A 14268-nucleotide genomic window follows, 5' to 3' on the forward strand; every position below is an offset into this window, starting at 1 on the left:
ACCCCGAAACGAGAACAAAAAGCTTTCCAAAATTTAGAAACGAATTGGGTACCACGATCCGAAACAATATCGGAAGGGACCCCGTGAAGCTTCACGATGTGGTCAATAAAAACCTGAGCCAGTGTGTTAGCATTAGGCAATGCGGCAAGAGCAATAAAGTGCACCATTTTACTGAATCTGTCAACAACTACCAGAATAACAGTCTTCCCCGCTGATACTGGTAGATCCGTAATGAAATCCATTGACAGGTGCGTCCAAGGCCTGTTGGGGATGGCCAGAGGTAAAAGACGCCCTGCCGGACGAGTATGATCTACCTTAGAACGAGCACAGGTAGCACATGCAGACACAAAATTCAACACCTCCTGGCGCCATTTAGGCCACCAGAACCGACGAGACACTAACTCAGAGGTTGCCCTACTACCTGGGTGTCCTGCCAGTGTGGAGTTATGGTGTTCTTTTAGTATCTCCAGTCGTAAATTTTCTGGCACAAACAGTTTACCCGAGGGGCAGGAGGCCGGGGCGTCCCCCTGAGCTTCCAACACCCTCCCCTCCAAACCTGAGTGTAATGCAGAGACCACCACCCCCTTTTGCAAAATGGGCTCTGGTACCTCAACATCACCCCCTCCAGGAAAACTTCGAGACAATGCATCCGCCTTAGTATTTTTTGCCCCCGGGCGATAGGTTATTACAAAATTAAACCTAGTAAAAAATAACGACCACCGAGCCTGTCTAGGGGTGAGACGTTTAGCAGACTCCAGATATAATAAGTTTTTGTGATCAGTAATCACCGTGACGGGATGAACCGCCCCCTCCAAAAAATGACGCCACTCCTCAAAGGCCAACTTAATAGCCAAAAGTTCCCTGTTGCCAATATCATAGTTCCTTTCTGCAGTAGACAATTTCTTCGAAAAGAAAGCACACGGACGCCATTCACCAGGGGACGGGCCCTGAGATAGTACCGCTCCCACCACCACCTCTGATGCGTCAACCTCTACAATAAAAGGAAGCGAGACATCTGGCTGTACGAGAATAGGGGCCGAGGTGAACCTCTCCTTCAGAGACGCAAAGGCAGTTTTGGCTGCATGTGACCATTTGGAAAAATCGGATCCCTTTCGGGCCATGTCCGTCAGTGGTTTGACCACCAAGGAATAGTTCTTTATAAACTTTCTATAAAAATTGGCAAACCCCAGGAAGCGTTGCAATGCCTTCAGGTTCTCAGGCAGATCCCAGTCTATAATCGCCCGGACTTTCTCTGGATTCATGCGGAAACCTGAATCTGACAACACATACCCCAGAAATGGCAGTTCTTTTACGGCGAACACACATTTTTCTAACTTAGCAAACAATTTGTTGGCCCTTAATATCTGCAGCACTTGTCTCACATGGATCTTATGTGTATCCAGATCCGGGGAATAGACCAGGATGTCATCAAGATATATCACAACAAATCTCCCGATAAGGTGACTAAAAATATTGTTGACAAAATGTTGGAATACCGCAGGCGCATTAGTAAGACCAAATGGCATGACCAGATTTTCATAATGCCCTTCCGGAGTATTAAAAGCCGTCTTCCACTCATCCCCCTCTTTGATGCGAACCAGGTTATAGGCTCCTCTGAGATCCATTTTGGAGAACCATTTAGCACCAGCAACCTGATTAAAGAGGTCGGGAATGAGAGGAAGAGGATAGGGATCTTGGATAGTTATCCGGTTTAATTCCCGGAAATCCAGGCAAGGACGTAGGCCCCCATCTTTCTTTTTAATGAAAAAGAACCCTGCAGCCACAGGTGAAGAAGAGGGTCCGATGTGTCCCTTAGCCAAACTCTCCGAAATATAATCTTTCATAGCCTTCCTCTCCGGGCCGGAAAGATTGTATAACCGGGTTTTAGGTAGTTTGGCCCCAGGTAGTAGATTAATCGGGCAATCATATGGACGATGAGGTGGTAACCCCTGACAACCCTTCTCAGAGAACACATCCATAAAATCTGACAGAAAGGCAGGTAAAGATGTTACAGAGAGTGTAGAGCACCTACTACTCAAGCAGTTGTCCTTACAACGTTCACTCCACTCCACAATCTCCCCAGCCTGCCAATCCACCACTGGATTGTGAGTCACCAGCCAGGGAAGCCCCAATACTATAGGAGCCGGAAGACCGTCTAGGACATAACAAGAGATATGCTCTTTATGGAGGTCCCCTACCTGCAGATGGATATTATGGATGATCTGAGTTAACTCTCTCTGAGTAAGAGGGGAGGAGTCGATGGCAAAAACAGGAATAGTTCTGCATACCGGTTCCGGAGTAAAACCCAGAGCCTGAGCAAACCGTGAATCCACCAAGTTGACCCCCGCCCCACTGTCCAAAAAGACGGAACAGATCTCAGTTTTATTGCCCGCCTCAACGGTAGCGGACAACAAAAACTGAGACATGCGTATGGAGGAAACGAATACGCCCAGACTGTTCTCCTCCGCACAATCTGGGCACTCTAGTTTTCCGGCGGCTCCTTTGTTTGTGGTCTCTTGGGTTCTGAGAGACAAACCTTTACAAAATGACCCCTCCCCCCACAACGAAAACAAACCTCTGACCTACGGCGTAATTTAGGAGGATTCACCCGTCTAGTGGCGCCCCCTATTTGCATTGGTTCTACTGGACCATAACAGACCGATCCCTCCCCTATAGAGGCCTCCGTAAAATTTAATAGTCTCTCCCTGAGTCGTCTGTCGATTCTTATGGACAGAGACATAGCAGCCTCAAGAGACCCAGGGACCTCGTATACCGCCAGGGCATCTTTTAATTTTTCAGACAACCCCTGGCAGAACTGACTCCTAAGGGCCGAGTCGTTCCATAACGTATCAGTAGCCCACCTACGGAATTCGGAACAATATAGTTCAGCAGACCGGTTCTCTTGCTGAAGTCTACGTAGCTTAGACTCAGCCAGTGAGACCCTGTCTGGGTCATCATATACGAGACCCAGGGCTTCAAAAAACTCCTCCACTGATCGTAAGGCCGGAGAGTCTGATGGTAGGGAGAAAGCCCAAGCCTGCGGATCTCCTTGCAGGAGAGAAATTACAATGCCCACCCGTTGTTCCTCACCGCCGGTGGATCTAGGGCGTAACCTGAAGAATAACTTGCAAGCTTCTCTGAAGGTTACAAATTGGTCTCTCCCTCCTGAGAACCTATCAGGTAAAGCCACTTTTGGCTCAGGAGTACCTTGGTTTCCCGTAGCAACGGTGGAACCCAAGGATTGCTGCTGCAGCACTGTTGCTTTTAATCCTGCCACTTCAAGGGATATCCCCTGTAATTGTTTCGCCAAAACCGAAACCGGATCCATAGTGGAACAGACAAAATACAAAGCAAAACAGCAAGCAGAAAAGAAAAAAAAAATGAAATGTCACTTTTTTTTTTTTTTTTTTTTTAAAAGGCCAGATATACTGTCACGACCGCTATCCCAGCAGCAGTCGTGTCACACCAGACGGAGGGGAAGGGGGACCCTTATCTACGGATGGGAAATAGAATGGCCACCCCTGAGTAACCCTAAGCTGGCACCTGTCTGCCCTGATACCCTAGACGGGGTGTGAACCCGTGCGGCGAACTGTATGCCTAAACCCTCAGTCGCCCTAACACTGGACTGGGGAACGGCCGATGGGAGCGCTAGTCATCATCACTCACGTCTAGGAAAACAACAGGGGAAGACAACAACAAACAAACTATAGCAGAGATAGACTTATCCAGTCACGAGCAGAGAAGGCGATCCCAAACACGACAGTCCACGCCGGACAAGAGCTCCACAGCAACACCATCAAACGATCTCCTTCCAAGGTCAGAGTAGCACTGGAAGTAAGGACTATATCTGGCAATGACTGCAAGTGAAACTGAAACTAATATAGTAGCTGGGAGTGACAGACAGGACTCACCTGAGAAGGATGCCTACAAACTCCCAGTCAGGACAAAAAGGTTCACAAGGCAAAACCCAGATGACATACCCTGAACCACGGAGCAAATTCACAAGCTATCGCGAGTAGCAAGTCGCTGCGACCTTCTCCTCCCAGACCTGTCTGGATCAGTCACAGTCGTGACAACTGATTTTTAGACACTATGTCCCATTTGAAGCCCCCCTGATGCACCCTACAGTAGAAACTCCCCAAAAAGTGACCCTCTTTTGGAAACCATGGGATAAGGTGACAGTTTTATTGGTACTATTTTGGAGTACATATGATTTTTAAACGCTCAATAATACACTTTTTGTGAGGCAAGGTAACCAAAAAATGGCTGTTCTGGCACAGTTTTAATTTTTTTAGTTTTTTTAAATGTTCACCTGACAGGATAGATCATGTGATATTTTTATAGAGCAGGTTGTTACGGATGCGCCGATACCTAATATGTGTTTTTTTATTTTATTTTGGTTTTACACAATAAAATCTTTTTTTTTTAAATCATGTTTTTGTGTCTCCATTTTCTGAAAGCCATATTTTTTTAAAAATCTTTGGACGATTGTGTTAGACAGGGTCTTATTTTTTGCGTTATGAGATAACGGTTTAATTGGTACCATTTTGGGGCACATAGGACTTTTTGATCGCTTGGTATTACACTTTTTGTGATGTAAAGGGATAAAAAATGGCTTTTTAGCACAGTTTTAATTTTATTGTTTTTACGGCGTTCACCAAGCGGATTGGATTACGTAATACTTTTTTATAGCAAGTTGTTACAGACGCGGCGATACCTAATATGTCTATTTTTTTTATTTTATTTCAGTTTTACACAATAAAAGCATTTTAAAAAAATCTCCATTTTCTGAAAGCCATATTATTATTTTTTTGGGGCGATTGTCTTAGATAGGGTCTCATTTCAGGATGAGGTGACGGTTTGATTAGTACTTTTTTTTATCACTTTTTATACCATTTTTTGGGAAGTGAAGTGAGCAAACTTGCAATTCCATCATAGTTTTTCTTTTTTGTTTATGCCGTTCACCGTGCGGTAAGAGTAACATGATACTTTTATAGATCAGGTCGTTACGGACGCGGCGATACTAAACATGTTTACTGGTTTTTATTTTTATTTTAACTAATTATATGTGTGGATATAGGAAGAAGTTAGATTTTTTTTTTACACTTTTTGGACTCAGACCCACTTGGTTCTTGAAGATCTGATGGCTCTACAATACACTGCAGTACACTGTGTACTGCAGTGTATTCTCATTTACACTTAGCCTGATCAGGCTCCTGCCTTTATGCAGTGTACTCAAGTTGTGTGTAGTAGGTGTTTCTGGGTGATGTAGTGCAATATACACTAACCTGGTACAGCTGACTCTCTGCAAGGGCAGGTATAGGTAAGGATAGTTCGTGACGCCAGTGCCAAGTAAACGGTGGCACGCCGTTTGCGGATGCAGGAATAAATTGAGGAAACGTAGTCTTAAAACAGAACTCCAACTTTAGTAGTTTTGCAAGCAGAGACAATATTGGAAATGCAGTTCCTAAGCATACAGTCGATTTTGCAATTCGGTCGATGCAGGCAATTCAGTTATAGCAGGGTAATTACAGAGTGTTGAACACAGGACTTGCAGCACAGGAGCTTGCACTCTAATTCTGTCTGATCCTGGAATACAGCAATTCTTCACCAAGGCCCATTAACCTAGTTCTGGCTTTATATCCTTGGCTATAGCTTTAATCAGTACCTCCTCTGTCTTTCTGAGTACCTCTTGCTTTCCTGATCTTTGCCTCTGTCTCTCTCAACTTCTGGACACTTCCTCAGGCTCTAGAAACTTCTGAGCTGTGGTCTAGACTGACTTTTACTTCCTTGTCTGAGCCTTATATAAACTAGGGCTCCCTAGCTCCCTCTATGGACTAGAAGCTGGAATGACACCCCTGCAGGCCTGTACATGCAAGTTTCACAGTAACAGGGAAATACATAACATTACATTACATGACAATTTATAAAACTGACATATACCAACTTCTCCATAATTAGGAGGGACGACAGCACACCAAGTGACACTTTGGTAGTGACGGGTATTACAGTTCCCGTACACTACATACCCCACTGCTTTAAGCTGAGTACGACCTCGTACTCCATCATGGGTCGCCCAACTGGAATCTCTACCTGAAATAGAAAATAGAGACATGCAGGCATACATACATGTAATTCATCTGCATTTACATTTACATCAGGTCCAATTGGCAAAGGTGAAGTGTGGTGACAAGGGGCGTCGTTCTCTTCTCTCAGGATAGTGAATGGAACGGGGGCGCTGACCTGGCACAGCGTAACATTATAACCAGGATAGTCCATGACAATGAATAAGTCCATGATAGAACAGCAAAATGGATAAAACAGTATAAAAGTTCTTGGAGGCTCAAAGAACAAACATGAGTCCGTACCCAGGTTATTTCTTATTAATCACAGAGGCTCTCATGCGGTGGAGTCCATCTCTGGGCACATTACTTTTAAAAGAATAAGAATCTCAGAGGCTCAGGTACTTTTGAGTCTGTCTCCGGGCACGGTTCCTTAGTATGAAGTTGCACAATAAAAGGACAGCAAAATAACGGAACTACCCAAGAGTTTCCCGTGGGTGTATCACAGGCAAGGGCTCACGTGGAGGAGTCCATTCTTGCGCACAAATGTCAAGTAAAGTATTGCCCGTGGCAACTGTTTGGGAGGAGACACCACCAGAATAATCAAAGTCTCCTAAACGGACAGGCGGGCGTCCCCTGGTCATCCGGGTAGACCTTCTCAACACAGGGGTCTCCTCTTCCCTTAGCAACGAGGTAGAAGGGAGAGGAGCAACAGGAGGGTCTCCATCCGTGAGACCTTGGTCAGGAACAACTGGAACCACAGGAACAACTGGAACAACAGGAACAACTGGAACAATAATATCCACGAGAGGGGGTACTGGATCCGGAGCATCTTGAACCGGCTCTTCTCGAGGTGAAGCTACAATAGGTGCCGGAGCAGGCACCAGCAAGTTCAACCAAGGTGTCAGAAGCCAATGCATGGGATCAGCGTCATACCTCAGATTACTAACAGCCTGCATAGGATCCTCGGGCTGTATTGCTGACTCTGACACAGGATATTCAGATCCAGAACTCTCATCATTAGGTTCTGGTGTCAGGCAGAGCTTCAACCGGTTTCGGTGTACAATTTGGGATCCCTTGTCTTCCCGGGTGATCTCATAAGTGTGAGTTCCAACATTTGGGATTGCAGTGACAACATAAGGACTTCGCTCCCATTTACTGTCCAATTTGCTGGTACGACGGTTATTCTTTAACCATACCACGGCCCCTATGGTCAAGGGTTCTGCATGGGCTGCCTGATCATAGTCTCTCTGCTGTCGGTCTCTAGCAAAGTCCATACGCTCCTGAACAATGGCTTTGGCTGCATCCAATCGCCTTTGGTGCTCAGCAACCCAGTCAGTGTTAGGTAATGGGTTAATGCAATCAGGTACATGTATGTCCAATGAATGATCAGCAGGCAATGTCCCTTGGCGCCCAATCATCAAGTAAAAAGGGGTATATCCGGTGGAACAATGTATGGTATGATTGTAAGTGAACATGAGCTGTGGCAACAGACTGGGCCAATCTCCTCTGCTCTCAGGAGGCACGGCCCTCAGCATCTCTATCAAGGTCTGATTCATTTTTTCACATAATCCGTTACCTTGAGGATGGTAGGCCGTTGTCCGGATCTTCTTACAGTTGTGTAAGCGGCACAGTTAATGGAACAGATGGGACTCAAAAGCAGGTCCTTGATCGGTGAGGATCTTTTCTGGACATCCATAGGGCAGGAGAAAGTGCTTCCAGAACATTTCGGCTGTAGTCTTGGCTGTCTGGTCTCTCACAGGCACTGCTACAACAAACTTTGTGAAATGGTCAATAATAGTCATGGCATAAGCATACCCTGAGCGACTAGGCTCCAGTTTCACATGGTCGATGGCGACAAGTTCAAGAGGACGGGTACTTACAATGGGTCTCAGTGGTGCCCTCTGATCATGGTGCTCACTTCGTTTCAAGGCACAGGCTACACACTCTCGACACCACTTCTCCATGTCTTCTCTCATGCCTACCCAGTAAAACCGCTGGCGGATAGTAGCTTCAGTCTTTTGGACCCCAAAGTGACCGGATTGATTGTGGTACATCTCCAACACCATACCTGCATCTCGTCGGGGTATGAGAATCTGGTGTACTCTTTCGTTGGACACTGGGTCTAGGCTTCTCCGTAGCAATAGGCCCTTTTGTATGAAGAGTTGATGGCGCTGTCTCCACAATTTGATGAGTTCAGGATCTGCACTCTTACGCCGGATCCTCTCAGGGGCTCTGCCACTAGTAATGAAGTCCAACAACTCACCCAGCACTCTACTTTCAGACTGTAGTTTCACCCACCTTTCTTCTTTAGGATCAGGCCTACTGGAGGGTGAAGGAACTGCAGCTCTGTTATTGGTAGCTCGAGCCTGATCCTGTTGAGCAAATTTGTTATAGAAAGCCGGCATCTCTACATCTTCCCAAGCATCTCGCACATCATCAGGAGCTGTCTCTGTGGGAAGCCTGGATAAAGCATCAGCATTATCATTAGTGCGTCCAGCACGATACTTTACAGAGAAATTATAGTTGGCAAGGCGAGAAGCCCATCTCTGTTCCAAGGCCCCCAATTTAGCTGTATTTAGATGCGCCAGAGGGTTATTGTCAGTGAATGCAATGAACGGGGTGGCGGCTAGATAATCCTTGAATTTTTCTGTCACCGCCCACACTAATGCCAGGAACTCTAGTTTGAAGGAACTATAATTCTGGTCATTTTTCTCAGCTCCTTTCAGGGAGCGGCTTGCATATGCTATCACTCTCTCTTTTCCCTCTTGGATCTGGGCTAACACAGCTCCCAGGCCTCGCTTGCTAGCATCAGTATAGAGATGGAAGGGCTTGCTATAATCTGGATAACCTAACACAGGAGGCTCGGTCAGTTTCTTTTTTAGCAATTGGAACGCTATCTCTCTTTTCTCATTCCACTCAATGGGCACAGGAGTTCTAGGGCTTTTCTTGGGTTGCCCCCTCAAGAGTTCCTGGATAGGATCAGCTATTTGAGCAAAATGGGGGATAAAACGTCTATAGTAGCCAGCAAAACCAAGGAAACTCCTCACCTCTTTGACGGTAGTAGGAACCGGCCAATTACGGACAGCTGCTAATTTATCAGGGTCAGGTTGCACTCCCTCTCCGCTTACTACATGCCCCAGGTATCTTACTGCAGGTTTGAGCAGGTGACACTTGGATGGCTTTACCTTCAAGCCATACTTGATAAGGATTTCAAATACTTCTGCCAAATGTTTCAGATGGTCTTCATATGTTTTTGAGTACACAATGACGTCATCTAGATACAGCAGCACTGTTTCGAAGTTTTTGTGACCCAAACACCGTTCCATTAGTCTCTGGAAAGTTCCTGGGGCATTACATAGCCCGAACGGCATACAATTGAATTCAAACAGGCCCATGGGAGTAGTGAAGGCAGTCTTTTCTCTATCTGCAGGGGCCATGGGTACTTGCCAGTAGCCACTGGTCAAGTCCAATGTGGAGAAATAGGCAGAGGAGCCCAGAGCAGTTAGTGACTCCTCAATGCGTGGCAGTGGGTATGCATCTTTGTGGGTTATTTGATTAATTTTCCTATAATCCACACAGAAACGGATACCACCGTCCTTCTTCCTTACAAGGACCAGGGGTGCAGCCCACGGACTACGGCTGTCCCGGATTACATTAGAGTCCTTCATCTCTTGGATCATTTCCTTTACAGTCTGATATGAAGTAGGCGGTAAAGGTCTGTACCTCTCCTTGATAGGAGGATGAGAGCCAGTAGGTATAGTGTGTTGTATGGCACTCACCTCTCCATAATCAGTGGCATGCTTACTGAAGGCCTGGTGGTGCTCCTTGACAAGCTGTATAATCCCTTCTTGTTGTTGTTGGGGGGTAGTCTCGTCCCCGACATGGAGCTCCTCCCACCAGGGCACTTGTGGCTGGGTCACCGGCGAGCATCCGCTGTCTGCAGCTGGCGGCTTTTCTGTCACTGGAAGACGAATGATGTCTTGGAAGGACACCTGGGACAGCTGGGCAACAGGGCAATGCTTAGTAAGCGCAACAGGATGATTACTCAGGTTAATCAGACGGACAGGTACTTTACCTTGGGAGACGTTCACCAGGCACTTGGCAGCTCTCACATAAGGATAATCCTCCATCTGGATTGGTTCCACCAGGGCTGGATAATCTCGGCCTTCGACTCCCAGGACAGCACGACACCACAAAAGAGTTTGAGATTAGGAGGCAAAGTCACAGGCTTAATATCACGGATCCTGGCAGTACAAATTTCTCCTTTCCCATTAGCAAACCTCTGCTGGGCACTTAACACAGTGATAGTCTTTTGAATCACCCTCCTGGATGCAGAGGAAGCAGTGGGCAAAGTCTGATGTAATACAGCAAGTATTTCTGAATAACAGTTTTTGAAGACATTGGTGCCTAGAATGACAGGATGTCCTCCTCTGTCACCGGCCTGTACTACGATCACTCCCTGTTGAGGCCAGGGTTACTTCTCCCACCTGCAGGGTGGGTTCCCAGTATCCATGAACCTTTACTGGTTTGCCATTGCTGGCGATAATTTCCACCCAGGAGTCAGGCGGTTGGGTCAACTGGTTGGTGTCCCAGAACTTTCAAATGCAGGCAGCTGAATAGTAGTGACCTGAGACCCAGTATCTAATAGGGCTTCAAAGGGGATCCCGTTGATCTCTATATTGATTTTAGGATGGGATCCTACATAACGTGGCATCCAATTTGGATCCTCTGGACCTAGTGTTCTACCTCCCGAGGGGTGGTCCTCAGCCTCAGGGGTTGCCCGTTTAACTGCCAGCACGTGGATTCTGTGTGTCCCAGCTTTTTGCAGTATGTACACACGGGCTTCTTGCGACCTCTATTACGCCTCCCAGGATCCCTGGGGTGAGTCTCTTGGTAAGGAGGTGGGAACGGCCTAGGAGGTGACAGGAATTCTTCATCTAGCATTATGGGTTTTTCCCATTCCTCTATTTTTCTGCACACTTTCTCTAGACTTTTAGTGAGGTGATTTACTTGCTCTGTCAGCATGGCAATAGTATCAGTAGCTGACACTTGAACAGCTTGGCCGGCCTCAGCTCGGTTAGTGACAAGCGGTTTTGGCTTGCAGGCTGATGACTCAGATAGGGCGCTCAACTCAGGAGATACTGTGGACCCCAGAATTTTTATAGCCAGTTCTTTAAAGTCCAGAAAGGCACTGTTAGGGTGCTGGGCGGACAGCATCTTTAACTGGGTCCTTATTTGTTCACTAGACACCCCGGTGATAAATTGTTCCCTCAGGGTCTGGTCCTGGTTATCAGCCTCTTTGGGATCTATCTGAATTACAGCCCCTAAAGCCTCCTGGAGTGAGAGGGCAAAGTCACGGAGGGACTCACCGGACTTCTGTTTCTTGCCAAAGAAGTGCATCTTTATCTCTGAGGCAGTCCTAGTTTCAAAAGTGGCTCTGAGACGGGTGAATATCTGTTCTAGAGTACTCCGCTCAGTAGCAGGCCATGATAACACTTCCCTGCGGGCAGCCCCCTCCAGTTGCGCCAGCATGATTTCAATTTGCTGGTCGGCATTTATAGGGTATATCGGATAGTGCCAGCAACTTTTCTTCAAAGTCCGTAGGGTATGGGTCCTCCCCTGTAGCGGGGGAACCATGGGGCCCCGAAATTAGTAGGGCATGGGTAAAGGGCATCATGCTAGGGGCTGTAGGGTGATCAGGAGCCGCAAGCTCTCCTGGGGGCCGGCTGCTCAGGCACTCCTGGGCTCTGACATGGTAGTCTATTGAGAGGTGGGCCGCTGGCGACTAAAGAGGCCGGTACACTCCCCTTCCCTCCGGTTACAAGTGCTTACCGGTATCGCCGGGCTTGCGCAGGTCCAGTCTCGCGAGGTTCCGGACGTCCTGAGCACCCGATGACGCAGGAGAAACAGGGCCGCGGCGGTGCGATGATCAAGAGGGGCGGGGACTCTCTGTGTCTTGCAGGATCCGCCCACGAAAGTCCTCAGCGGCGCGGGAAACTTTACTTCCAGGCAGCCGGTGGCCATCTTAAGCAAAACGCTGTCCATCACTGACAGCAAGCAGGGATTGTAAAAAGTCCACAAAACCACATTCCAATGCGCGGTTTTTCTTCCTCTGTGCAGCGCAACACTGCACAGCGCTTTTTAGGATTTTTGGTACACTTTGGGTACGATTTTCAGTCCACAAAGTCCACTTGAATAAAACAGGAAAATTGTCACTTTGGTCACAGGGCAACGGTATAAGGCACAAAGTTCACGCTTCTTGCACTAGAAAGCGTGCGTATCCTGTTCGTGGAACGCCAAAAGAGAGGTGCAGTGTACTCAAGTTGTGTGTAGTAGGTGTTTCTGGGTGATGTAGTGCAATATACACTAACCTGGTACAGCTGACTCTCTGCAAGGGCAGGTATAGGTAAGGATAGTTCGTGACGCCAGTGCCAAGTAAAACGGTGGCACGCCGTTTGCGGATGCAGGAATAAATTGAGGAAACGTAGTCTTAAAACAGAACTCCAACTTTAGTAGTTTTGCAAGCAGAGACAATATTGGAAATGCAGTTCCTAAGCATACAGTCGATTTTGCAATTCGGTCGATGCAGCAATTTCAGTTATAGCAGGGTAATTACAGAGTGTTGAACACAGACTTGCAGCACAGGAGCTTGCACTCTAATTCTGTCTGATCCTGGAATACAGCAATTCTTCACCAAGGGCCCAGTAACCTTGTTCTGGCTTTATATCCTTGCTATAGCTTTAATCAGTAACTCCTCTGTCTTTCTGAGTACTCTTGCTTTCCTGATCTTTGCCTCTGTCTCTCTCAACTTCTGGACACTTCCTCAGGCTCTAGAAACTTCTGAGCTGTGGTCTAGACTGACTTTTACTTCCTTGTCTGAGCCTTATATAAACTAGGGCTCCCTAGCTCCCTCTATGGACTAGAAGCTGGAATGACACCCTGCAGCCTGTACATGCAAGTTTCACAGTAACAGGGGAAATACATAACAATTACATTACATGACAATTTATAAAACTGACATATACCAACTTCTCCATAATTAGGAGGGACGACAGCACACCAAGTGACACTTTGGTAGTGACGGGTATTACAGTTCCCGTACACTACATTTAGCTATACCATGTCAAGCCGGATGCCTGTAAAGGTGTCTGGTTGTCATGGTAACCACCGGGACGCTGCCACAGCTATGGACCGCGGCATGGAAGAGGTTAAACGGCCGACATCAGTGCCAGCATATTACAGCTGACACTCTGCAACTGCTCCTGCCATCCTGAAAGAAAGAAAGGGGAGGGATGAGGGGAGGACCCGCTGCCGGCAGGCAATCCTGACAATAATTGCGGCAGGAGAGGGGGGAATCACTGCCGCTGGGGGGGGGTTCATTCAAACAGAACCTTTCAGCCGGCATTAGGATCGTCTGATTGGCTAGTCTGTACAGACCAGCACTGTCTCCGTGTCTGCAGACATGGTGACAGCTTGCTGCCATGACGAAGCTGTAGGTCAAGGAGGCTTAGGACAGTGCAGTCCATGACGTACAGGTATGTCATGGTGGCTTAAAGGGTAAAAGGCACATTTACTATTTGCAACATTTTCAAAAGTCGTAAAAATATTGCATCTCCACACCAGGGCGTACTTTCACAGACATAGCACCACATTGCACTTGTGCCAAATATATTATTAAGGTATGCTATTTCATAACTTTTGCGCAACCTCACAAAGACAGATTTAGAACTGAAACCCCCCAAGGTGTTTGATTTCTGGGGGTCTGTCTGATAGAACCACCAGCGATCACAAGAACGGGCTTCCACAAGTGCTGAAGCACTGACCCCTGAGAATATGGCAGTCTATCATTCACCACTCCATTCACTTCTATGGGACTTCTGTGTAAAGTAATTGCATAGAAGTAAATGGAGCTTTGGACACTGGGTCACTTTTTGCGGGTTTCGACTGTAGGGGGGTCCCACAAGGTCTTTTCAAATGCAACATGGTGCCCAAAATTTATGCTAGCAAAATCTGCCCTCCAAAAGCTATATGGTGCTCCTTCCCTTGAGCCCTTCTGTGTGCCCATACAGCAGTTTATGACCACATATGTGGTGTTGCTATATTCAGGGCAAAATGGGTAACAAATTGTGCAGGCTTTTTCTCTTGTTATTCCTTGTGAAAATAAACAATCTGGGGGCTAAAGCAACATTTTATTGGAAAAAAC

The sequence above is a fragment of the Bufo bufo genome, chromosome 3 (genome assembly GCF_905171765.1).
Source record: "Bufo bufo chromosome 3, aBufBuf1.1, whole genome shotgun sequence".
NCBI classification, from domain to species: Eukaryota; Metazoa; Chordata; class Amphibia; order Anura; family Bufonidae; genus Bufo; species Bufo bufo.